Source organism: Pelodiscus sinensis, chromosome 19 (assembly GCF_049634645.1).
Source record: "Pelodiscus sinensis isolate JC-2024 chromosome 19, ASM4963464v1, whole genome shotgun sequence".
Lineage (NCBI taxonomy): Eukaryota > Metazoa > Chordata > Testudines > Trionychidae > Pelodiscus > Pelodiscus sinensis.
The window spans coordinates 29,680,475-29,706,665 of record NC_134729.1 but is presented as its reverse complement, the minus strand read 5'-3'; the positions used below and the strand labels follow the sequence as shown (position 1 = coordinate 29,706,665).

The 26,191-nt window shown below is 55.7% G+C and overlaps 1 protein-coding gene across 2 annotated transcripts in view; it reads left to right on the top strand.

Annotated features, from left to right (window-relative positions):
* Positions 1-2,516: 2,516 nt before the first annotated feature.
* The window catches only part of TBXA2R (thromboxane A2 receptor), a 49,781-nt gene continuing 26,106 nt past the window's right edge, over positions 2,517-26,191 (top strand). The window contains exon 1 of one of the 2 annotated variants that reach the window (XM_075903287.1): positions 2,517-2,856. The gene's annotated coding sequence lies outside the window, so the exon portion shown is untranslated. Of the gene's footprint in view, positions 2,857-19,370; positions 19,423-26,191 lie in introns of those variants that run through there. The other variant, XM_075903289.1, reaches the window with a different exon arrangement.

The window sequence follows — 26,191 nt, the reverse complement described above, 5'->3', positions numbered from 1 at the left end:
TGCTGGGTAACCTGGGGCAGATCAGTGAACCTCCTTGTGTGTCTCCAGGCACTGCACGTGGAACTTAGCAGGACACAGCTATGGTGCTCAGGGGTGTAACACCCACACCCAACCTAGCCCAGGGTCAGCACAGCCAAGCTGTCGGATCCGTCCTTCTCTTGCTCGGGCAGGTTTGCTCCTGCAGACGGCGCCTCTGACCCTGCTCTGTGCGGCACTCCGGTGCCAGTGGGCACCAACCCACCACCAGCGAGTCCCTCACTATGAGGCCAGAACTAGAAACTCAGCTTGACAGAGGACTCCGTCCTGGGATCTGGCTGGCAGAGCTCTGGGTCCTGATGAGTCTCCACTTGTATTTAGACTGAGCACAGGAAGCTGTCCATGCAGCTGTGCTCCCCTGCAATATCTGGTCCTGCTGCCTGACCCTGCCTGCCTTGTGGTCTGTCCTCTGGCCTGTTGTGGATTTGGATCTCCTGGCATCTGACCCAACCCGACTCCTCCTCTGACCACTAGGTCAGACTGCCCACATCCTGGGTATGCCAGCAGGGCAATGTAGCTCCTCCTGCAGACAAGCTGTGACACCATCTATAAGAGCAGGAGGAGTGACATGGTTCATTTACAGCATGTTTGTAAAACTCAGTTAATTCCTTTTTGTTACAAGCTTTGGGTACAGACAGGCCATGAATTTCTATAACCACTGAAACAAAGATACACCCACAGCTAGTTTGTGTGTGTGGGGTGTATATGGTGTGTGTGTGTAGATGTATAGTGTGGATGCTGGGGAGTGTGTGTGGAGAAATAGGGGGGGTTTCTGGTGTATAGTGGATGGAGTATGGGGACGGATGGATGTTGGCACAGTGTGTCGGGGTGGTGTGTGTGTCTCATGGGTGTGGATATGGGTGGTGGACTAGGAGTGGTCTGAGTGTGTGTGCTAGGGGTGTGTGGTGTGTGGCGTGTGGTGTGCATGTCTGGTGGGCATGGGGATGTGTGATTGGGTGGGGTAGTGTGTGTGTGTGGTTGGGTGGGTGTGTGCTTGGTGTGCAGACATGCACATGTGTACTGTGGGTTTTGTGTATGGACACACATGTTGATCAGAAGCCAGACAGTCGGCCCCTGCCCCCAGACATGGCCGCTTGGAACAGTTCCAGCTACCCCTGCCATGGAAGCGTGGCGGGCGCGTGGGGTGCCAGGTGCAAAGCAGAGTGAACGCTGTGCCATGCACCGGCAGGGGATGCGCTGGGGAGACGCCTGCCCAAGCCAGGGTGCTGAGAATACAGCCCTGCAGCCCAGCCCGCACCGTGCGACTCGCAGGCTCGTTCTCTCCAACTGACAGCCTGTGGCCCGACCTGCGAGCCTGCTCCTCAGAGCTGCTGGAGCCAGAGGGGATGGGGGGGTGGCTGCCACAGCCTCCAGCTTGAAGGGCTTTGCATCCCGGACAGGCTTTACCCTTCTCGTTCCAGCTCCCCTCTCAGTGTGTAACCCTAACCCTGACCGAGCCGTCTCTGCCTAGCCTGGGAGACTGGGGCTGGCACCTTCACTGCCTGGGAAAGTCAGGGTGCCAGGCACCAGCTCAGACGACAGCTGGAGGAGTTTCTGGCTGATAAAGGTAGCATTGGGCAAACACGCTGTGTCCCGCTTCCCAGCCAGCTGCAGTATTACTCCGGGCATTTGAGCCAGCCAGATGATCCCGGGAACACAGACTCCAAGCCACCCGGAACCTGCCTCTTCTCCATGGGCGCGGAATCCAGAGGTCACTGCAAGTCCCAGGCCTGCAGCTCCCTATACAGAATGACCCCTCTCCTCTGGGTAATGAATCACAGAGCCAATCGCATTTCTCAACCAGCTGAAGTCACTGGCCAAACTCTCCTTAACTTCCGTGCAAGCAGGGGCTGGCCCTGGCTCATTCGTGTGCAACTCGGCAGCATTTCCTGGTGCTTGGGGCTTCGAGACCAGGAATCAGCACCCCTGGGCTCTGTTCTCAGCTCTGCCAGTGGCTCACTTTGTAACTTCAGACAAGTCCCCCGGGCCCAATTCTGCAGCCTTTAATCATCAGAACGATCCTTTCTCAAGAATTGCCAAATCAGGCCCGCAGCTGCTCCGTGCCTCAGTTTCCCCCCTGCCAATGGGTTTAATGATACATCCCTAATCCGTGGAGGGGGAGGCTCAGCCGTGGGTACGCGCTCTGAGATCCCTGGGGCTTTGGAAGTGCCGCACTTGCTATCCCTTCATTCCTGGATTTGTTAATGGCTTCCCCAGTTGCATGGGGTGGGGATGGGAGGTGGAAGAGGAAATGCCTGCCTCCCGGTCTGCAGGACGAGGCTTTCCTGGCTATGGGGCCCACCCTGCTCCCATCCCACCCCCTGTTGTGCTTCAGGAGCCCGCTCACTCAGCCGACAGCCGATTCCGTATGGTTCTGTGACACTTGCAACACGGTGCCTTTCTGAGTCATTTCCTCGCCCCTCGTCCCTGGGGCCCCCTCACTAGGGTCTGCTCAGGGGTCCTGTTTCCTGTTTCCTGTAGGCTGTGGCATGTCACCACCAGGCCCCGAAACAGCCCCAGGGGCGCGACTGAGCCTTGCTATGCGCCTCCCCGTTTTGTTCCCAATTTGCACCTCCCAGCCATCACTGATCCCTGACCCTGTCTGTGTCTTTCAGGGGAAGGAGCCAAGACAGGCTCTCTTGATCTGTCTCTCCTCCCCTCTCCACAGTCACCCCCACCCCCACCCCCGCCCTGCATCTCTGTTTCCGTCCACTGAGAGAGAGGTTCTTCTACAGCAGCCGGCCAAGGGGGAGCTCCTCTCGCCTGTGGCTCCGTATCCCTCCTTCCCGGGGACCTCCTCAGGACCGAGCACTGCCAAAGGTACGTGGGAAAGAGCGGCGTGGCACAGCGCTTCCCAGCAGAAAAAGGGCTTCATTCGAAAGAAACTCTAGTTGCGAGTTGCAGGCACTGTTACTGTCACCCGGCTCAGAATGAGCAACAGATGTGTGTGTGTGTGGGGGGGGTCAGATAGAAACCAAGTCTGTCTGAGCTCAGTCAGGACCAAATGTCTGTGTGTGTGTGTCCCCGTGTGTGTGTGTCCCCGTGTGTGTCCCTGTGTGTGTCCATGTGTGTGTGTGTGTCCCCGTGTATGTGTGTCCCTGTGTGTGTCCATGTGTGTGTGTGTGTCCCCGTGTATGTGTGTCCCTGTGTGTGTCCGTGTGTGTGTGTGTGTGTGTCTCTGTGTGTGTCCGTGTGTGTGTGTGTGTGTCCCTGTGTGTGTCCATGTGTGTGTGTGTGTCCCCGTGTGTGTGTGTCCCTGTGTGTGTCCGTGTGTGTGTGTGTGTCCCCGTGTGTGTGTGTCCCTGTGTGTGTCCCCGTGTGTGTGTGTGTGTCTCTGTGTGTGTCCCCGTGTGTGTGTGTCCCTGTGTGTGTGTGTCTCTGTGTGTGTCCCTGTGTGTGTGTGTCTCTGTGTGTGTCCGTGTGTGTGTGTGTCTCTGTGGCTGTGTCTACACTGGGCCACTTATTCCGGAAAATCAGCTGCTTTTCCGGAATAAGCTGCGAGCTGTCTACACTGGCCCCTTGAATTTCCGGAAAAGCAACGATGCTCTACTGTACAAAATCAGCCGCTATTCCGGAAAAGCTACGCTGCTCCCGCTCGGGCATAAGTCCTTATTTCGGAACACTGTTCTGGAAAAGGGCCAGTGTAGACAGCCCAGTAGTCTTTTCCGGAAAAAAGCCCCGATCGCGAAAATGGCGATCGGGGCTCTTTTCCGAAAAAGCGCGTCTACATTGGCCACAGACGCTTTTCCGGAAAAAGGGCTTTTCCGGAAAAGCAGCCTGCCAATGTAGACGCTCCTTTTCCGGAAAAACTGAAAACGGAATAGTATTCCCTTTTAAGCGTTTCCGGAAATTCATGCCAGTGTAGACACAGCCTGTGTGTGTACACGTCCCCTGCACGGTATCTCTTCCCCATCAGCTCTAAAGATCCCTTTTAGGGAAAAGGTAACACATCCACAGGAATTCTGTCTCTCTGAGCGCCGCCTGGCTGGGTATCAGAGGGGATGTTATCTTCTGAATGACTGGGCTGGGGGAAGAGGCTGGGAGCAGCCTGCTTGGACGGTGGGGGGGCTAGTCTCATGCGAGCTCACTGCATCTGTCTAGCTGTCGATGAATGAAAGAGGGACCCGAGCGTGTAGTTTGGATCTGGAACCAAATCCAGACTCCACGATGTTCCGCTGGGGTGGGGTCTGGCCCCTCTTTTCACAGGCTTGTTCAGGGTTATTCCCAATGCCGCGCTCCCTGCCAGCCCTCGTTATGAAAGCCCCCTCTCCAAATCCACAGTGATAGCAGCCTCCTGATATCAAGCCTACATTTTCCTTTGCTTAATTTCAGCCTGGAGCCCTGAGTGGGAGCTAATCCCTCAGCGCTGCAACCTTCACATACTGGCTGGCTGTTTATCATGTCTCTAGAGGCTTCTCTCCGCCAACCCATAAACATTTCGCTTTTGTAATCTTGGCTGCCCCGCTGGCCCTGCAGCGCCTCAGTCGCTTCTGCTGCGCTCCCAGCGCTGGAGCTGAGCGGCCAGGGGCCCTGGGCCTTGGCAGCCAGCTAAGGGGGCTGTGACTGTCCCCCGGTTCTGCAGGCGGCAGCAGCGGAGCGGAATGCAAGGGGATGGCTGGTAACAGTGGACGCTGGTGGTGACCCCAGAGCAGGCTCTGAAATGGGTGCAGGGGCTCGTTGCCTGGAGCCCCAACCTCTGCCCCATGGGCCAGTGCACGGCAGCTCCGCGGGCGTGGGAAGAGGTTGATGTGGCTGCAGCGCTGTGCTGGTGGAAGGCCATGAAACTGGTGGGGCTAGTTGCTGCCTTCAGTTGTATCCCCGGGATGAGCAGGGCTTGGCCCAGGGCTTGTACACCAGCTGCTCTGGCTGACTTACAAGGGGCAGTGCTCAGTGCGCCCTTGGCGGGGTTCTCAGGCCCTGAGACACAGGCCTGGTTTGCCTGCGCCGCCCAGGGATGGGTGCTCATGCGTGGCTTCTCTCTGATCTGCCTCATAGAACCATAGAACCATAGAGCTGGAAGAGACCTCAGAAGGTCGTCAAGTCCAGCCCCCTGCCCTAGGCAGGACCAATCCCAACTAAATCAACCCAGCCAGGGCTTTGTCAAGCCGAGACTTAAACACCTCTAGGGACGGAGACTCCACTACTTCCCTAGGGAACCCATTCCAGTGCTTCACCACCCTCCTAGGGAAATAGTTTTTCCTAATATCCAACCTGGACCTCTCCCACCACAACTTGAGACCAATGCTCCTTGTTCTGTCATCTGTCACTACTGAGAACAGCCTCTCTCCATCCTCTTTGGAACCCCCTTCAGGAAGTTGAAGGCTGCTATCAAATCCCCCCTCACTCTTCTCTTCTGCAGACTAAACGGAACCAATTCCCCGAGCCTCTCCTCATAGGTCATATGCTCCAGCCCCCTAATCATTTTGGTTGCCCTCCGCTGGACCCTCTCCAATGCGTCCACATCCTTTCTATAGTGGGGGGCCCAGAACTGGACACAATACTCCAGATGTGGCCTCACCAGAGCCGAATAAAGGGGAATGAGGACATCTCTGGGTCTGCTGGCAATGCTCCATGGGCTGTGCAGGAGGTGGGCGGAGGGAATGACCCAGGCTGGCAGGGAGCCAGAGTCCCGCAAGTGGCAGATGCTGGAATGGCCACATGCAGCCACATAGACAAGCCTGCTTGCCCGGCAGGTTTGTCACTCAGCAGGTCAGACCCTGCTTTCCTGAGAGGCTGAACAAGATCGTGGGGCGAGCCCTGGCCAGCACCTGACTCCCCAAAGCTGGTTTTCTCTCTGCCCTGGCCAGGCAGCGCCAGCTGATGTGGGAGGCCCCAGGATGTTGGGCTGTCGCTGCTGCTTGGCCTCCGCATGGGAGGGAGGGAGAACACACTGCAGGGGAGAGGCCTGCATCCGCTGGGGAGGCTGGGAGAAGGGGGCAGCCCAGCCCAGCCTCTTCCCAGCTTTGTCTACTGCCTTAGTGAGGACCTTGGCAGGTGGCAGGGGGCCAGCGGTACTGGGAAGTTTTATTTATACTGTCCAGGAAGGGAAACTGAGGCAGGCTGAGGGGGTGCATGGGAGGTGGCTGACCCCAGTTCCAGGTGTCTAGCACAATGGAATTTGACTCTCCACTGGGGTGATCTTGGTCGCTATGGCTACGCTGTTACTGACTATGCAGCTGGGGGACGGGCAGGTTAGTACCTGGCATCTAACACCTGGTGCCACAGCCACACAGCCCGCTGTCGCTTCTAGCGAGGGTCTGGCTCCCGTGCCAGGGCTGGCACCTCCCAGTCGCTGGCCAGGCCTGGTAAGAAGAAGGAAACTTGGGCCAGATTGACATGGAAACAGTTTGCCAGCAGTCAGGAGCGTGAGAAAGCCCTGCTATGGGCCCAGTCACCTCAGCGGACAGGACTTGCGTTGCTATAGCGCCTGTGAGCAGGCCCAAACTGGGGCCTCAGTGCACGAGGCTCTACACTACAGCTGGAGCTCCAAGCCGGCTGGCTCTCAGCTAGGGCTGTCGAACTGACTCAGTCTCCCTCGCTGTAAGTGGGCTCAGTGCCGCACCACAGGACTGGGCCCCATGCCCAGCAGGCGTGCGGGTTACACTGGGCTCAGCGGATCTGTTCTTTGGTGTGTCTCGCTGTGCCGGTGTAACCCACACACCTACTAGGGTTCACTGTCCTGTGCAGTGGCACGTAGACCCCTTACAGTGAGCTAAGAACAAGGGAGCTCTACACCCTAAGCTGCGCATCAACTGGCTTCATAGCTCAAGCTGCAGCGGTTCCTGCACCAAGCTCCTGAAATCCCAGGCTCAAATTTGCTTGGTGGTAGTTGCACCCGGCCTTGTCCTCTGTTGTAAATGACTGAACTGCACACCCTGATCTCTGCCACTGCACAGCCCCTCTGCTGCAGGCCAGCCCCAGCTGCCTGGTAGGAGCCCTAGGCCAAGACCAGGTGATGTCCCCTCCGTCTCTCTTCCCAGAAAATCTGAGCAGTGTGGCGTTCCCACAAAAGCCCCTGATCTGGTGCTAATCAGGAATGATGATTGCAGGCAGCACGCCTGTAGCCTGCAGAGTCTCTCTCCCAGAGCACCACATTCAGCTCCTGCCCTTTTCCTTTGTGAAGCTCTGAAGCAACAGGAGCAGGAAGTGAGCTTGCGGTAAAGCACCAAACAAAACCTGGAGCCCTAAGAGAACATGATCTGTTTAAATAGCGTGGCCTTGGTTGCCCTCACACCCTGGCTCCAGAATGGGGGTGATTGGAATGAAAACTCCCTGCCCTTCTCACTGTTTGTTTTTGTATTTTCGTGGCCTCACTCTCACTTTCACTTTTGTGTATCACTACGTGTCTTGGCTTGTAAATATCACCGGGAAGGTTGGTTAGTTTTACAGAAGCCATCGCAATAAAACCATCCTGCCTGCTTGAGCCTCGCTGTCTGGTGCGTTGTGGCCAAAATGCCAATTTCAAACCGCTTTGGACCTGGCCAGATGCTGTTCACTTTGGAGTAAGTGGCAACCGTTGGGGAAATCAACGTGCACCATGCTGCAGGCAGTTCCACGCATACTGCTGGGTCACTGACTTCCAGGAAGTCAGAGCCTGCCAGCCAAACTGGTCTCCTGGGGTGAAAGTCCCCAGATCTAGTGAGAAGGTGACAGGCAGCGAGTGCACAAGGAGTTGGAGCAGAGTGGAAGCTCCTGGCTGGTTTTGAACTTTACCCTGGAATTGCTGTGGAGCAGCTACAGAGCAGCAATAAAGCTCTGCCTGTAAACCTGGTGTTTCATTATGGGCAGGCTCCAGGCTTCTGGGCATGGTCCTAGGCACTGGAAACTGGAAGTCAGGAGGCTCATGTAAGGCTCAGTAAGGGCTGGGGGAGGAGCTAAGCCGTTGGCAGCCAGCGGTGCCGACAGAGCCAGTGTGTGGAGGTGTTGGCAGAGGAGACCTGTGCATCCCGGTAAGTGTCCTCGCGCTCTGTGGGGCTGTGCTGGGGGTCAGGGGCCATGGGTGGGGTTGGGACACTGGCTGCCTGCCGGGGCTGGAACAGCACAAGAACAATCCAGCAAGCAGCCACGCTCGGACCGGCAAATGGGTGTTGCGTAAGGGCTCCGACCGAGGCTTCAGAGCAGGTGCTTTGGCTCTAGGAGGCCAAGCTCCACTCCGGGAGGTGAGCAGCGTGCGGCGCAAAGGCGCTCAGTGCAGCTCTGGCCCTGAAGTGCCTGGTGCAAGCAACGCGGGGACCCCTGAGCCCAGTGGTGGGAGCTGCTGAACTGAAGGAGACCTGGCCCCACAGGACTGCTGGCCCCAAGTCTCCCACTGGCGGGACGAACAGGGCGCTAGGCAGCATTTGGAGGGGAGAGCCTCTGCAGAGGGGTGGGCTCGTCCCGTGTAAGGGACCAGGCTGGGGTGTGACCGAAGAGCTGGCGGAAGGGCTGAGGAGCTCCCTGCTCAGAGACAGCTCTTACGGCTGTAGAGAACACAGTGGGCTCTGGGTGGCCAGTTAAGGGTGAGGTGCCGATTACAGCTGAGCTGGAGCAGGAGCAGATAGCAGCGCAGAGGCGACGTCTGTAAACTCAGCCGGGTTAAACGAAAAGAGGCATCTGGTGAAAAATACCCCAAGAAATGTCTGTCTGCAGCCACAAGCAGTGAACAGCAAAGCTGGAGACTGGGGAATGCCTGGGGCCAGGGCAGGAGAGTCCTTGCTGGGATGACAAAAAGAAAGGAGGGAGCTGATCAGGTCTGCTGCCAAGGGGCGTAAGCCTGGAGATGAGGAAATGGGTGAAACTCACATTGGCTCAGGGACTGCAGCAGGCTGCAGGGCCCCATGGCAGGAGGTTTTAAGGGCTGCTTGTGTGGACTCCAGTCAGAAAAGTGTTAGGTTGGCATGGCCCTGCCTCAGTGGGGGGCTGGACAAGAGGGCCGCTCGCCATCGCCGGTGAAGAAGAACCAGGGGATGTAGTTTCTTTATACTTCCAAAGAAATCTCGTTCAGCTGCGGTAGACGCTCAGGCTGCGTCTGCACTGGGGAGGTTTGGGAACAAGTGCCGTTAACATGCAAAAGTTGCCAAAAGTGCAAAACTGTCCGACTAGTTTTTCTGCTTCCCATTGTCCACGTTTCATGGCCACTTTGCTAACACCCTGCTGACAGACAGAGCAAAGCCTTGTGGGTGAGCATCCCACAGGGCTGGGTCAGGGGAAGGCAGAGCTGATCCCTGCATTGCCTGGGATTCCCTCATAGCTTTGGGGTCTCTCCGTCAGAGGGATGTCAAAGCAGCACAGCAGCCTCTCCAGCCCTCCCCCCGCAGCAGCAGCCTGCCTGTCGCTATGTTCCTAATCCAGAACAGGAGCATCCCAACGATTTGCTCTTTGTTTGTTCCCCAAATGGAGCAGCTCACTCAGCTGTCAGACACTTCCCTGAGCTTTGAAAGGGGAGGGACAACTGCCTGCAGGGCAGCGGAGATCACAAAACACTGAGCAGAGCCATCACAGATGTAGGATACTGACAGAAGCCAGTTCTCTCAATAGAACAAACAGCAGAGTCCACACTGGCTCCTTGTTGACAGAGGTGGAGTTTTTTGTCACCAAAATTGGGTGTTTTTCCTGACAAAATTGCATTGCAGTGTAAACACTCTCATTGTTTTGTCACCAAATGGCAGATTTGGGGGGCAAAATGTGCCAGTGTAGACAAGCCCTTAGTCATCGTGGTGTGAGACACAAAATAGTGTCACTGATTAAAAACCGGCTCAAAGGCAGGAAACAAAAAGCAGGGCTTACTTGCTGCACGGCAACTATCTGGCTTAGGGACGTGAACTGCCTGCCCCCAAGCTCAGCAAGTTGCCGCCCTGCAAAGCACCAGTGTAAACAGGCTCCCAGAGCTGTTAGCTCCTCCTCTCAGGGATGTAGTTTGCCTCAAGCGCCGGGAGAGCTTGCACCAGTGTTGGCCAGTGACCACAGGGCCGCCTCAGCGTGCTGCCGCAGCTGTGCCTGGCTTTTAGAAGTGTGGACAAAGCCTCGGCTGAACTGGGGCGTTTCCATCACGGCAGGAGGCAAACAGCTCCCGGTTCTGCACTAGCTCTAGGTGTCTGACGTGGAAAGGGGGGGCAGTGTGACCAGGCCCGCGCTGAGGCAGCCAAAGAGGGTTGCTTCCCCGGGGCCTGGTGATTTGAAAGGGCCCAGGACTCCCAGCAGCAGTGGCTGGAGCCCTGGGCCCTACATCACGGCCAGAGCCCTGGGGGGCACGTGCTGGGCAGCACCGGGGGGCCAGCTGGGGACACTAGCCACAGCCCTACCCCTTCCACCCCATTCTAGGGGTGTAGAGCTTGCCCCCATCTTGCCTGGGGGCCCGGCAAGTCTGTCGGCCGCTCCGAAGCTGGCCATGTTTCCCTATGGGACACTGGTAACATGACTTGTGTGCAGGCAAGTTCAACAGCAACCCAAGCGCTGCCGCGCAGACACGCAAATCGCCACCACGGGGACCGAGCCCCTGGCAAAAGACTCTGCGAAGTTGGTGATTTTGGTTCCCTTCCGACCTCTCAGGCTTTAGGGTTCACGCGGGGAGAATCGACGCACCCCTCTCCCTGGGGCGGTGCTGACGTGATGCCAGGCTCCCCGCCCGATGGAGCCCCAGACAGACCTGCCCCATGGCAATATGGGAGCATGCGGGGTCACGTGCCCTCCCCAGATTTCTGTCATACCGGATGTGCCCGCAGCGGCTCTCTACGCTGTGTGGGAGGAACGGGACAGAAGCTGCTTCCAGCCACAGAGGCCGGGAGGGGGTGGGTGGCCTGGCCTGTGTCTGCAGAGCTCATCCCCCGCCCCCCCGCCCTGAGGCTGGAAGCAGCTTGTCCCTTCCTGCCTGCACAAAGTCAGAAAGGCAGCTCACACCTCCAGGCTGCTGCTGGCCACCAACACAGCTCACCTGCCCCCACCCCCGCTTACAGTGCAAGCAGGAAGGGGTTAAACTGGGAACCGGATTGCAGGGGCTTCAGCCAACTAGGCCAGAGAGCAACAAGTAGTCCTGTGGCACCTCAGAGACTACCAGCGTATAGATGGTCTGGTGGCACTTTACAGACTAACAAAACATGGAGATGGGATCATGAGCTTTTGTGGGCTCAGCCCACTTCTTCGGAAGACCGGAGTGCTGGATGTCCAGAACCAGTGCCGCTCACCCCGCGATGGCCTGCTGGCACCTATTTTCCCATCTTACTTGAACTGAATGATTGAATGGGATTCCCCTCTGGCGTACTGGCACCTATTTCCTGTTTCCTGGGGTGGCTTGGCTCCAGGGGCGGATGAGAGTTTTGCGGGGCCCAGGGCAGCACAATTTCATGGGGCCCCCTTTGGAGAAAAAATAGAAAAAAGGCATCTCCCCTGTGCCCACTCCTCCAGTAGCCCCATTCTGATCATGTGAGCTACCCCTCCTCATCCCCTCTCCTAACACCTCCCTCTACACACCTGCCCTGCCTCTCTCCTCTGGTGCTGGTCCCTTCCCTTCAGGTGTCTGCCCTTCTGCTTCACCCCCCGAATCCCCTGGCACCTGCCCCTTCCCTTTCCCCTGCACCCTCCTGGTGCCTCCTCCTTCCCTCCCCGCCTGCGCCCTTTGCCCTCTTTTTCCCTGATGCCCACCCCCTCACCACCCTCTGCCCCCATTTCCCTCATGCCCCTCTGTGCCCTCACACATGCCTTGCTCCATCCCCACCTTCCTCATGCCCATCCCTTCTTTCAAGCCTTCTCCCAGCACTTCCCCCTCCCTCCTTTAGCTCCCAATGCCCTTACCCTCTCCTCTCACAGCATCACCCTGTCCCCCCTCCCACTGACACCTCCCCTCCTGCCCTTTTCCTCATTGTCTCCACTTGGCCCCCTGGCATTTGTCTCTCCTCCACGCTGTCCCTTGGTGCCTTCCCCTTTCTTCTCCTGACCTGCCCCCCTCCCCTCAGCACAAGCCCCTTCCTCTCCATCCACCTTCTGCCTTCCAGTTTGCAGGGCGGCCATGACCCCGGCCCAGGCTCCAGACCATGTGCCGAACCAAGCGGTGCCATGCTGGGCCGTGCAGTTTTAAAGTCCCGGCCCGTGACGTCACACCATGCCTGGCCGTCTCCCCTCTCAGCTGTTGCGGGGCATTTCAGCACACCACGCATGTGTTCCCTTGGCCCCACATGGCCAGTACTGGCCGGCGCCGGGGAATTTAAAGTGTGGGGCTGTGGTGCCCCGTCACAATCCCCCTCCTCCTCCAGCAGCCGCCAGCTGGCCCTTCGGTGGACGGCCCACCGGGAAATTCCCGGTATCCCGCTGGGCTAGTCTGCCCCGGTGCTAGTGATGGGCCTATTGAAGTGCGGGGCCCGGGGCAGCTGCCCCGCTGGCCCTGCCCTATATCCACCGCTGCTTGGCTCCCAACAGAAGCTCTTAAAGAGGCCGCGACCGCATTTCGGCCCCTGGTGCAGGTTTGTTTGTTTTTTCTTCTTTTTACTCAACAACTTTGACCCTGGAGTACCGTCACCTTTTTTCTTACAAAAAAAGCACTGTCCAGAACCAAGAATAAATGGGGGATGGGGGGGGGGGGAGGGGAGAGGCAGTGCATTTCAAAGGGAAAGCAGAGCCAGTCTGTAACAGATAGTCTATTCGTACCTTAAAGACTAGATAGTTAAAAGAGGCCGATAAGAACCATGAGTTTGCACTTGGAGAGGAAGAGCACTAACACCAGATTCTGTGCAGACATCCAGAACCATTGGTACCTTCATTGTTCGGTTAGTTGATATTGTTGCAGCCATCCAATATCGCAATTTAAACCATCTGCACGAGAGTTAAACTTGTGAATGAAGTGGAGTTCCAGCCTTCTCTGTGTATTTGGCTTGTGAAATTGGTCTGTAGCAAGACAGCCACTTGGAGATCCCTTAATGAGTGTCCAGGGAGGTTAAAGTGGTTACCAGCAGGTTTTTGTTTGTTCCCTTTCCGGATATCTGATTTGTGTCCATTCTTTCTTTCCTGGAGGGACTGTCCAGTTTGTCCAATGTACATTGCAGTGGGGCACTGCTGGCATTTGATGGCATAGATCACATTAGTGGATGTTAATGAGCCTCTGATTTGGTGGCTGATGTGGTTGGGTCCAGGGATACATTTGCTTGTATAGATATGTGGGCAGAGTTGGCACCGCAGCTGATTACAAGGCTGGGCTCCTGGATGCTTGTGATGTAGCTGTGTAGCATGGTTACCGGAAAGAAATGGATTCAGGTTGGGGGTTGTCTGTAAGCGAGACCCCTAACGATGGGGGGAAGGACGGTGAGCAGTGAGGGGCAGGGGAGGGGGAATCTGCCCAACACAGACAGTGATTTAGGGGAGTTGGGACCAGAGAACACTGGAGGGAACTTCAGAGAGGAGCCCTAGCGTGGGACCAGGCTGCGCACATGGCAGGGGGGATAAACTACTCGTACCTGCGCCACCGAGGGTCCAAATGAACCGCCCCAGCTCAGGACAAGGGAGCCCTTGTGGACAGCACCATGGAGACGCCTGCTCCATGTGCTGTGCAACCAAAATTGCAAGTGCGCCGGGAGGCTGAGGAAGGGACGGACAGTGAATATTGCAGAGCATTTTCTAAGTCGTGATGTCAATCAGTGCCCAGAACGGAGCTGGTTACCACAGCGCCCAAAGGGCCGAGCCAGAAGAGGGATGAGGGGAATGAGCAGCAGTTTCCTGGGAAGAGAAGGGATGGGATACCAGGGAAGAGAAGGGATGGGATACCTGGGAAGAGAAGGGATGGGATACCCGGGAAGAGAAGGGACGGGATACCCGGGAAGAGAAGGGATGGGATACCCGGGAAGAGAAGGGATGGGATACCTGGGAAGAGAAGGGACGGGATACCCGGGAAGAGAAGGGATGGGATACCTGGGAAGAGAAGGGACGGGATACCCGGGAAGAGAAGGGACGGGATACCTGGGAAGAGAAGGGATGGGATACCTGGGAAGAGAAGGGATGGGATACCCGGGAAGAGAAGGGATACCTTGCTGGGGTAACTCAGCAAGGGATGGACTCCGAGGATGCGTGAGGAGAGTCTGTAATGGGTCTGGCTGCTCGGGCGCGGGGGTTTCTGTTCTCCTTCCCGTGGCGTAACACAGGAACAAAGAGGCATTTGTTGAGATGAAAAGGTGAGAGAGAAAACCAAAACCAATGAAAGGAAACGCTGTCTCGCGCAACGTGTGCTTAAACTGGGGGACTCATTGCCGCAAGACGTTGTTGTGGCCAAGAACTTAACAAGTTTCAAACAGAAACAACCCTGAGTGCAAGTGATCCTGACATCTTAGATTTCAGGGGTCCCAAGAAAGGAAGGCATGAAAAAAGCAGGATGGTTTTGCTCCCCACCCCCCTCCCCTGTTCCTGGCTGCCTCCTCCCAGCAGGCTGCTGCCATGGCTCCTCTAAGTCTACACTGCCACTGGTACTGGCTCAGGGGCATGACACCCCCAAGTGTAGCAAATTTCAGCTGTAAGGTGCCAGGCCTCACCCGGCGCCCTTGCTGTGACCACGCGGCCACCTCTGCTCTTCCAGCTTTCAAGTGCAGACAAAGACTCGCTGCTGGGACAGAGACAAGAGCCGTGTGAAATCGAGGTGGATGGGCTCTGTGACATTGAGGGGCATGGGGCTCACAGCAGGGGCTGTCACCCGGGACTGGTAGGGCCCCGCACTCAGCTCTCAGCATGCCCTCCTCAATCCCAGCCGGCGCGGGCGAGGGTGTGCACCAGCACCAGGAGGAGAGTGGCACGCACAACAGCGCTTTGAACCCCTGGGCGGCTGTAGGTCCACCAGCCTAGCTTTGCTGCGTGGCGAGCCCCGGGCACTGCATGCGCCACCCCAGAGAGGAAGATAAAGGTGCTGAGAAGAGACTCGTTAAGGACGTTAGAAAGCAGAAGAGGATGAAGGAAAGCGCAGGGCCTCTGCGTGGTGAGGGATGGGAGCTCAGTGCTGAAGACGCAAGGGAGGAATATTTAGCCACGTTAGTCGGCCAGGTCTCATGAAATTCATCTGCCGGTACCGAAGGCAACCTCAGAACCGTTAGCGACTCACTGGGCTGGAGGAGAGGTGAGGCCCGGCTGGCTGGAGAAGGGCAAAGGCAGAGCTTGCCTTTGAAAGGGGGAGTCTGGACCCAGCGGCCTGACTCCCATCCCTGGAAGATGCTGGAACAGATTATTGAGCAATAAGCGTGGAATCCCCCAGCAAGGGAGAGTCAGCACCTCGGGGCTCCTGGCCTAGTGGGGGGGGAAGCCGCTGACATAGGCACTGGAAGTCGGTGTGGGGGGGTGGGGGGCAGGTGCTGCAGCATCCCCAGGTTTTGCACCCAGCTTCGCCATGCCCAGGGGCCAGCCCTGCTGCCGTCCCCTGGGGTCCTGCCATCCCACGGGCTCGCAGCCCCTCGGCCCTGGGGTCCAGCCCACCATGCCTGGAGGCCCCGCTGCTGCTCAGGGTCCCGCTGCCACCCGGGCTCTGAGACCACCTCCAGCTGTGGCTAGGTTGCCGGCTCTCCTGGCCCAGCCTGCCGGATGCCATTTCAGCAGTGTCTGGGCCAGGAGAGTTGGCAACCCTGGGGAACGCCAGCCCGGGGCAGAGCCGTGCGAATGGGGGAGTGGAACTCAGCACCCCCCTAAAATAGCTCCAGCGCCACCGGCAGCGGGGTCTGGATTTTCCAGGGCTTTGGGCCCAGTCCTACGTGCACACTAGTGCAGTGTGGGCTACAAGGAGCGTCCCTGGCGTCGGCCGGAGGAGGGAACCCGCGCCGAGTGCCAGCGCTTCGCCCTCGGCTGCGGAAGAAGTGCGGGGGCCAGTCCTGGCTCTGGGACCAGCTGCTATTTTCATTAATTGCGGCGTGACCCTGTCCCGGAGGCGCTGTGGAGGGCAGGGCTGGGCTGAAATTCCTCGCAGACAAGAGCAAAGCGCCCGACCGAGCCGAACGGGCCCCACAACTGCAGACTGGCCCTGCTGGCTCGCGGCCGCCGCAGGGCACAGGGCGTGGGAACGGATCCCGCCCCAGCAGAGGGCAGCTGTGCAAAAGGCTACTAGGACTCTGGGGGGGGGGGCTCGCTGTAGGCAAGACGGGGGAGCTGGCTGCCCCGCCCTGCCCAGCACTGCTGGGGCTTCAGCTGGAGCCCTGCGTCCAGCTCTGGGTGGGAGGGAGACTAACGGGGGAGTGACACACACGAGAGAGGGTCAGAGCCCTGAGCACTGAGGGAGGATGGAAAAGCTGCCAGGGTCCGTCGAGAACAGACCACGGCAGCACGGGGGAGTGTGGGGGACGGGGTGGGGGAGAACCTGCGACTAGCCTGCAGCCACGCTCGGGGCTGCTGGAAAGGAGCCGGCATCAGCTGCTCTCCGTGTCCTGTAAGGTCGGACCAGAAGTGACAGCCTGGGAGTCCAGAGAAACTCCCCACTCGGCCCAGGGAGGCTGTGGGGCCCGTCTCAGGCCAGGGCCGTCCGTGGGCACTAGATCCCAGCGTGCGTGTCCCAAATCAAGCAGTGCCCGTGCTGCGCATGCCTAGCACTGCCCCAGGGCAGTACTGGCTCAAGCAGCCCCCGCCCCCACCCCAGCCGCTCTCCACCTCTCGGCCCAGGCAACCCAGTCCCCTGCCCCCGTCGGCCCCCAGCTCTGGCGGCTGCACCGCTCCCCCTTCCGCCTGTTCTCCCACAGCCTCCCTGCCCTGTTCCTGCCCCCCAGCCCTGAGCACAGCCCCCCTGCAGAGCGGGTGGTGCAGGTGCTTGGGCTGCACAGGGCTCCGGCATTCACGAGGGTGGCCTGTTTCAGACAACGCCCTGTCAAGGCTGCTCCGGGGTCACTGGCCTCCCAAGGTCCCTCCCGCCCTGCATTCCTGTGGCCTGTGCATGCCAAGGCTGGGCAGCCTCTCCCCAGCGGGCGTCACTGCCTGCGGACGCCATGCCCTGGGCAGGCTCTGGAGCGTGGGACGGGGCCTCGGGGGCCGGGCGGGGAGGCAGGGTCATTTTTCCCACATCGCTCCTCAGGCTTCCGGCAGCTTCCTCCGCAGCAGCCGGTGCCGGGCGCTGGCAGAGACAGGATCCGGGGGGCTCATCTGGTCAGGTCCCGCAGTGGGGCTGGGGGGCCGCCTCAGCCTGCCCCATGCTCCCTAGCTGACAGCCTCCCGCGAGGTCTCCCGTCCCCAGCACGGCGCGCTCGCTCCGACGGGGCCGGGAGCCGGGCCCCGGGAAAGAGGGGACCTTTCTGTGGCATGTTCTTTCCCAGGCTGCAGCAGCTCCTGGCATCCCAAATGAAAACAGAGAATTCCTAGCGCTCGCCGAACAAGGCGGTTGCAGCCGCAGCGCCCAGAGCCAAGGGCCGGGACCAGCCCTCAAAGGGGACAGGGGCTCCAGCAACGTCAGGCGGATCCAACTCTCCAAGACCCCAGGCTGGGAGAGGCTGGGGCCTGGGTTCCAGCCTCTCTCATTTGGCAGAGAAACTGTCCCTCTTGGGAAGCAAAGCCCGGCAGGCCCCAGGCCAGTTAATGCAGCCAAGCAAATTCCTTTGCCGTGAATATTGATGGCACAAATGATGCTGCAGGAATCTCAGCATGCGATGTACCATGAGTGTGCAGCAAGCACCGTCCGGGTGCAATCCGAGTCCAGCTTCCCCAGCGGGCAGCAAGTCACCAGGCCCTGCGGCAGGCATGCCTGGAGTGGGGCAGGGGGCCCGGATGGCAGCTCTCTCGTCCGGGGATGGTGCTCACAGCACGTCTGCCCTTCTCCAGAGCCCTTTTGTCCCAGGAGCGTAACACGCTTTACAAGGCAGTGTTGTTATCGCTGTGGCACAGCTGGGGAAACTGAGGCAGGGGGCCATGCCGTGAATTGCTCCTAGGCCACGCCACGAGTCACTGATTGAGGTGGGAATGAAACCCAGGAGTCCCGATCACCCCCACAGCCTCATGCCTGCTCTGTTAACGTGCCACCCTGGGCACCTGCACCCTGCCGGGAGCAAGGCTGTGCTTGAGGGTTTGCTATAGATTGTGAGGGAGGCTCGTTCTTGTCTTTCCTTCTCTCATGGAGGCGCAGACGGTCCCATGTGATGATGTGGCTCTGTCCCTGGCAGGGTAGATGTGATGGGTGGGTCTTTGGGCACAGTGAAGAGGAGTCCCAAGAAAAAGAATTTCCTGGTGGGAAGGGTTTGTCGTTGGGGGATTTCTCGCTTCCTCAAGTCCCGGCTTTGCTTGTTGAGCCCCCTCGCTTTGTGTACGTCCCGGCCAGCCAGCTCATACACCGTCCCCGCCAGTAATAGCCCCCTTGGCACTACTGCAGCAATTTCTGCGTCGCTGCGCTGTCCAGATGCTACTGTGCACAGTGGCCTTGTGACAGACACAGACACTGGCCTACAAGTCACAGAAGTCAAGTTCCATCTCCAGTTCAGCGACTGGTGCGCTGTGGGATGACAGCCAAGTCTCTGCTCCACTTTGTGCCTCAGTTTCCCCATCTATAAAATGGGGTCACTGGCACTGTCCCTGGGAACATGCTGGCCCATCAGCACAGTATCTGAGCACCTTAGAGCTTTTAACAACTCTTCTGTGAGGCAGGGCAGAGCTATTCATCCCAAACTACAGCTGGGGACCTAGGCACTGAGAGGTGAAGTGACTTGCTCCAGGGCACATGGGAAGTCTGTGGCAAAGATGGGTGAGACTTGAATGCAGCTTTCTTGACCCCGAAACCAGCTTCCTAATCACCAGCCGTCCTTTCTTTCATAGGGAAGCCCCTGAATGAAAAGGACTAAGTATGCTTAGCCCCTCTCCCTACAGTGCACTGTGTATTTCTGTGGAAGGTGCGACCGGGGCCAGATTATCCATTAGGCACAGTAGTACCTCGGGCCTACAAAAAATGTAGGGCCTACAAAAATTCTTAATTGACTCAAAAATAAGAAAAGAAAACTGCTAAATCATATGTAATAATTTGCCATTTTTATTAGAATACATGTGCAAATTATGTCGGACCTGTTTGTAATGTCGGTACCTCTTCAAAGGCCGTCCTTGCCAAGTATTATTGTATCACGTTATTATAAGGTCTAAATAAACCTTTCAGAACCTAATTCCCAAGGTTCCCTGTAAGCTGGGCAGCAGCGTGACCTTGCAGCTGCTTAATGAGCCCTGCCCAGGAGTTCAAGGGCTGCTTTGCAGGGAGTTGCCTTATGGTGGGAGTGGTACTTCTCTCTCAGCAGCAGTTCCATGCTGGAGATGGAGTTTGCCTCTTCCAGCTGGTAGGGAGGGGACAATAAGTGGTTGAGGGGGGAGTTTGGGGTGGGAGAGGAGAGGATTGGTGTGATTACAGCAGCTGGGTTTGGCTGTGGTTTCATGTGAGAAACTTCCCCTCCCCTCCCAGCCCAGCAGTCTGGAGTGTGCTGGGAGAAGGGGAGCAGACTGCATGGGGTAGGTCGGTCCTGGCTGGCATCTGTGTGCTGAGTTAGGGGGAATTTGTTGGGTGTCCTGACTCACTCCTGTCTGGTCTGCAACTGTTGGTGCAAGGGAGAGACATAGAACTCTCTCCTGGGCTGGGGGAACAGGTTGCATGGGGAGGTGGTGATATGCTGGGGTAGGAGTTATGCGGCTATATGGAAGATGAGGATGCTTCTATGGAAACTTCATTTGTCTCATTAATGCATCAGAGGGAAGTTAGTCAAATATATCTTCCCTTTTCGTGTTGGGGCTGGAGTGAGGAATATTAATTACCAGCTGATTGGTGACATAATTACAAATTTAAATATGCGAGGAAAATATGACAGGGGAAAGAATAATGTAGCACCCACTGTTAGACTTGTCGGCTGCGTCTAGACTGGCAAGTTTTTCCGCAAAAGCAGCTGCTTTTGTGGAAAAACTTGCCAGCTGTCTACACTGGCCACTTGAATTTCCACAAGAACACTGACTTCCTACGGTCTGAAATCAGTGCTTCTTGTGGAAATGCTATGCTGCTCCCGTGCGGGCAAGAGGGCCAGTGTAGACAATGCGGGATTGTTTTGCGCAAAAAAGCCCCGATAGCAAAAATGGCGATTGGGGCTTTCTTGCGCAAAACCGCGTCTAGATTGGCGTGGATGCTTTTCTGCAAAAAGTGCTTTTGCGGAAAAGCGTCCGTGCCAATCTAGACACTCTTTTCCGCAAATGCTTTTAATGGAAAACTTTTCCGTTAAAAGCATTTGCGGAAAATCATGCCACTTTAGTCGTATGCACACACCAGTGACTCCTCAGCAGTGCTAGACCAAAATATTTTTCACCTAGTATCAGGAGGAAAAGATAAAAAGCTTGCTTTTGGCAATGTTGAGTTTGTTAACAGGAGGTAACCTTCCTGGAGATGTTAGCCTGAGCTAAAGATTAGTTTGTTTGGAGGGAGACAGATCCTGAGCAGACAAATAAAGAGTGTGGAGAGATTCTGCATTCATAGATCTTAATGCAGGATCTGAATTCACTTGTATTGGTGTTTTTGTATTGTAAATCAGTTAGGTTGCTTTTGTAGATAAGGATTATGTGGATAGGCCTAGCTCATGATATTTGCGTGATTATACTTCAAAGAAAGTTTACATAAGTGGTATAGTTCTGGCTCTGAGTAGTCAATGGGTGTACTAGGTGTGATGCTAAGTGTGTTGTAGGATGAAGACTGTATTTGCAAGCTCTTTAAAAAATGGATCTGCCTACAAACTCTGACACCATGTGTTAAAATGCTGCTCTGGCTGGAGCTTCTACTCTTTGAGTTGGTGACCCACACAATGTAAAAGTTTCAAACAAGGATAACTTTTATCAGTGCTTACAGATCTCTGTTTCACTTGCATAGCATTCATGTAAAATACATATCACCAACCACCTGATTTTTTTTTCCCCTTCCTGTTTTCATGTGTGTGGCCTTATTTATTTTCTGTGTTGCTTTATTACTTATTTTTACTGTTCTATGGTTATGAACTATTGATCAAATTAAGAGTTAACATTCCAGAGAAACTGTATAAGCCTGAGTGCATGCCTCTTTCTCTTGTTTCCCGTGTAAGTAAACATAGTATTAATATTTGCAAGGAGAGCATGACTATGTTCACTTGACTCAGATTGCTTTAGCATTTTAAAGCTGGGCTATGTGTGGATAATACACGTTTTGGTGTGTTTCATAGCTTGAGTTGTCCGAAAGGATGATGAAATACATGTGGTACCAGGGTAGTGTTAATTTCCTTCTATTTGATATTAAACATTGCTCCTCGTTAATTATCCCTTGTTTTAAAATTTGTGTCTTCCATACCTACAAGCTGTTTAAAATATATATTTATATCTAGGTTTTTTTTGTTTGTAGTGGTGGTGCATAGAAGAAAATTCAACCTGCCCAAGAATGGAAAAAGTTAGAGGGAACACTGCTTATCACTACAGTGTTTGCATTGCAGTCACAGTTGTGTTTCAGAAACCCTAGGCTGCTCTTAAACACTGTCTGTGGGGAAACGTATGGCCAGCATCGACCAATGTGCTGTTATTTTGTAAATGATGTTGAACGATCTTGAGACACAATGTTGCCGAGTTACCTCGATGCATTGCTCTGTGGATTTTACAGTCGTAGTGGCGGCTACATCACCTCACTATTCTCCTTATCAGTCGATTATCTATCAGGTGACTCCTAAGTATAACTGTAGTATACAACAAAATGGCTGTTATTTTAGAATGAAGGACCATGAATTCCTCAGGAGAATATCAGGAGTGAAAATTAAAGTGGGTGATATTAGGTGTATAGGGGATAGTCTAATTCAAGAGCCTACAATTATGAGCATGCCTAGGCCTACAAAGAGCTTAATCCGGCCCTGGGTGCAACTCTCCAACTCCACCCAGCTGCCTTCGTACTGGGGCTTCCGGCCTCTTTCCTCGGCACCAGGGCTAATGCAAACCCTCAAGCACAGCCTCACTCGTGGCAGCCAATGCTCAGCTGTCAGGTGTGCGGGTTCACTGGGTGGCACGTTTACAGGGCAGGCATGAGGCTATGGGGATGATCAGGACTCCTGGGTTTCATTCCCGCCTCTATCAGTGACTTGTGGCATGACCTTGGAACAATTCATGGCATGGGTCCCTGCCTCAGTTTCCCCAGCTGTGCAATGAAAAGCACATTGAGCTCCCTGTACCCAAAGGGCTCTGGAGAAGAGCAGAGGAGCTGTGAGTGGCCATTCCCTGACAAGTGAGCTGCCATCCGGGCCCCCAGCCCCACTCCAGGCATGCTGGGGCCTGGTGGCTTGCTGCCTGTTCAGGCGGCTGCAGGGATTTCCCTACACCCCCCTATGGGGGTGTATACCCCCCCCTAATTTCTCCAGCACCCCACCAGTTTTGTGAACTTTGGTACCATACAGCCCACCTTCACTCTCACGGTCTCACCTCTCATCGGCCCTGACACACCCCTCCGTAAATTTGACCCCCCCCCCCCAATTTCAGTTCCTGGGGAGGCTACTGGGTGGCTGGGAGGAGGATACAGACAGAGCGGGGGTGAGGTGGACTGTGTGCTTGTCTTTCAAACATCAACTGTAAATTCTGTGGCTGAAAGCCTGGCTGGGGGGTTGCTGCGCCGCACAGATGTGATGGTTTCCTCTTTGAACTGTGCTAGCACCTGCAGGCGGGATGGGTTTGCCATGAGCTACGTCTGTGCTCTGAAAGAGAAAGCGGAAAACAAGCAGAACAAAAGACACTGCAGGGCTTGGAGCATGTTCAGCATGTGCTGCCTGTCCTGGCCGTGATTTGAGTGTGACGGGTGAAAATATAAATCCGGTGTTTGTACTACACCGTCTACAAATGCATTTGGCTTATAAAAACCCAGCGAGGCAAAGAACAATGATTAAAATCAAACAGAGATTAGAAGCAAAATTCTGGGGAGGGGGCTAGAGAGGGAATGGAAGGAATGTGGGAAGAAAAGGTGTCAGGGGGTCCCATGATCATTCAGCTACTTCCAGGAAAGCAGCCCCCACCTCTGGGACTTTGCCTGGAGTGTACCCCCCGCAGTGCCCCTGTCCAAGGCTGGCTCTGCAGCTTGGGGCTGCTGTTTGGGTTTCCCTCTCTGAGCACGTACTGGTGTTCTGCCCAGCACTAATACAAGCAGCAGGTTTTCGTAGAATCACAGAAGATCAGAGTAGTGGGATGTAAAATCCCATTTAATTGGTTACCGGCCTGCCGGAGCAGCCCCTTCCTGCAAAGGGCAGGGACCAGAACCAGTAAGTTAACCAGAACCAGTAAGTCTCACCCAGTAAGGGTGAAACTTACCAATTAACTGATTAAACATTCACATCCTTATAGAGTTGGAAGAGATCTCAGCAGATCTTTCGTGCTCAGAGAGGGACCAACCCCAACTCAGTTGTCCCAGCCAGGGCTGTGTCAAGCCGGGACTTAAACACCTCTAGGGATGGAGATTCCACCCCTCCTTAGGGAACCCAGCCCAGCCCTTCCCCACTCGCCTAGGGAAATCGCTTTCCTAATACCCAGCCTAGACCTCCCCCCCTGCAACTTGAGACTGCTCCTCTTTCTGCCACCCGTCACCACTGAGAACAGCCCCTCTGGGACCCCCTTCAGGCTGTCGAAGGCCGTGTCTACGCTCTGCAGCTTTAGGGACCGAGCCGGGTTGACATAGCCCAGTGGCTAGAAGTCAGCGTGCATGAACGCTGTTGCTGGCAGATTTGTCTACAAATTACACTCCCCACCCCCAATGAGGGGTTTCCCGCTGGGGGCAGCAGGGTGCTCCTGCCACTGCGGGGGGTTTGCACTTCCTCTTGCTGCAGCAAAACCGTCCTTCATGGGGAGCATTTTTTAAGCCCCCGTGAATGCCAAAAGCTTTGTCACTCGGGTTCGAGTGTCGTCATAGCTGGGGTGAGCTTTGCACTGACATCCAGCAGGCTCTCTCCCAAACGGCCTGGCCTGGCAGCCTTCCCAGCGAGGGGTTAGGCTGTACCCTGCCTTGTGTCTGACGCAGCAGCACGGTGTTGGACCGACACGGGGCAAAGCTCCTTCCCAGCCTCTTCTCTGGGAGGCTGCCCGGGCTTGGGGCTTCCGCCTCGGAGGGTCCCGGGCTTGGGGCTCCACGTGGCCCTGCGTGGCCGACCCCTGAAACAGCTCACGGACCCCCACGGGGTCGGGATTTTCTGCCAGGCTGTTGTTAGCCCAAGGCCCAGGGAGCAGGTCAGACAATGGCTGAAGTTTGTTTCCATTGACTGGCAGAAAATGAGCCTGGTCCCTGCCCCCATTCCCAGGTGTGCAAGGAGCAGCTGCAGCTCTTGGTGAGCAGGGCCTATCCGAAGCACTTCAGGAGTGTGGGGTTGGTCCTGCCAGGCCAGCGTGTTGCAGGGGGTGAGTGGGAAAGGTCCAGGGGAGCTTTGCCAAGGCAGGGCTGCGAGGGGCTGGCTGAGTTTCTAGGTGTCAGGGGCTGCGGGGATAAAGGAGGCCCTGGCAGCACAGAGATGCTGCAAAGGGCAAGCAGGGTGGGATTCTATCCCCTGTTCCAGGGGCCCTGACCAGGCTACACGGGAATCACCATGGTGCATGCTCGGGAGGTTAGCTATTGGGTAATTGAACAGTAGTGTAACCTCATGACATCTTTGCCATTTCATGACTATTTGTGGACAGTCATTAAATGAATGGAGATTGTCTAGCTCCTAGAACTGGAAGGGACCTTGAAAAGTCATCAAGTCCAGTTCCCTGCCTTCACAGCAGGACCAAGTACCATCCCTGACAAATGTTTGCCCCAAATCCCTAACTGGCCTCCGCAAGGATTGAACTCACAACCCTGGGTTTAACAAGCCAATGCTCAAACCACTGAGCTATCTTTCCTCCCCACCCCCCTGTTCTTGGTGGGGAAAGAACGGCTTAGGAACTATTTAGAAAAGCTAAACGTACATAAATCCATGGGTCCGGACTTAATGCATCTGAGGGTGCTGAGGGAGTTGGCAAATGTCATTGAGGAGCCTTTGGCCATTATCTTTAAAAAGTCATGGAGATCGGGTGAGATCCCGGATGATTGGAAAAAGGCAAATGTAGTGCCCATCTTTATGAAAGGGAAGAAGGACGATCCAGGGAACTATAGGCCGGTCAGTCTTACCTCAGTCCCTGGAAAAATCATGGAGGGGATCCTCAAGGAATCCATTTTGAAGCACTTGGAAGAGGGCAAGGTGATGAGAAATAGTCAGCATGGATTCATGAAGGGCAAGTCCTGCCTGACCAATCTGATTAGTTTCTATGATGAGGTAACTGGCTCTGTGGATATGAGGATGTGGATGTGATATACCTTGACTTAAGCAAGGCTTTTGATACGGTCTCCCACAACATTCTTGCCAGTAAGTTAAGGGAATGTGGATTGGATAAATGGACGGTAAGATGGATAGAAAGATGACTGGAAGATCAGGCCCAGCAGATAATGATCAATGTCAGGATGGCGGTCGGTTTCTAGTGGAGTGCCCCAAGGATCGGTTCTGGTACTGGTTTTGTTCAACATCTTTATTAATGACCTGGATGAGGGGATGGATTGCACCCTCAGCAAGGTTGCGGATGACACTAAGCTAGGGGGAGAGGTAGACATGCTGGAGGTCAGAGATAGAGTCCAGAGTGACTTAGACAAATTGGAGGATTGGGCCACAAGAAATCTGATGAGGTTCAACAAAGACAAGTGCAGAGTCCTGCCCTTGGGACGGAAGAATCCCAAGAACTGTTACAGGCTGGGAACCAACTGGCTAAGTAGCTGTTCTGCAGAAAAGGACCTGGGGGTTACAGTGGAGGAGAAGCTGGATATGAGTCAACAGTGTGCCCTTGTAGCCAAGAAGGCTAATGGCATATTAGGGTGCATTAAGAGAAGCGTTGCCAGTCGATTCAGAGATGTGATTATTCCCCTTTACTCAGCTCTGGTGAGGCCACATCTGGAGTATTGTGTCCAGTTCTGGGCCCCCCACTACAGAAAGGATGTGGACACATTGGAGAGGGTCCAGCTGAGGGCAACCAAAATGATTAGGGGGCTGGAGCACATGACCTATGAGGAGAGGCTGAGGGACTTGGGTCTATTTAGTCTGCAGAAGCGAAGAGTGAGGGGGGATTTGATAGCAGCCTTCAACTTCCTGAAGGGGGGTTCCAAAGAGGATGGAGAGAGGCTGTTCTCAGTAGTGACAGGTGGCAGAACAAGGAGCAATGGGCTCAAGTTGTGGTGGGAGAGGTCCAGGTTGGATAT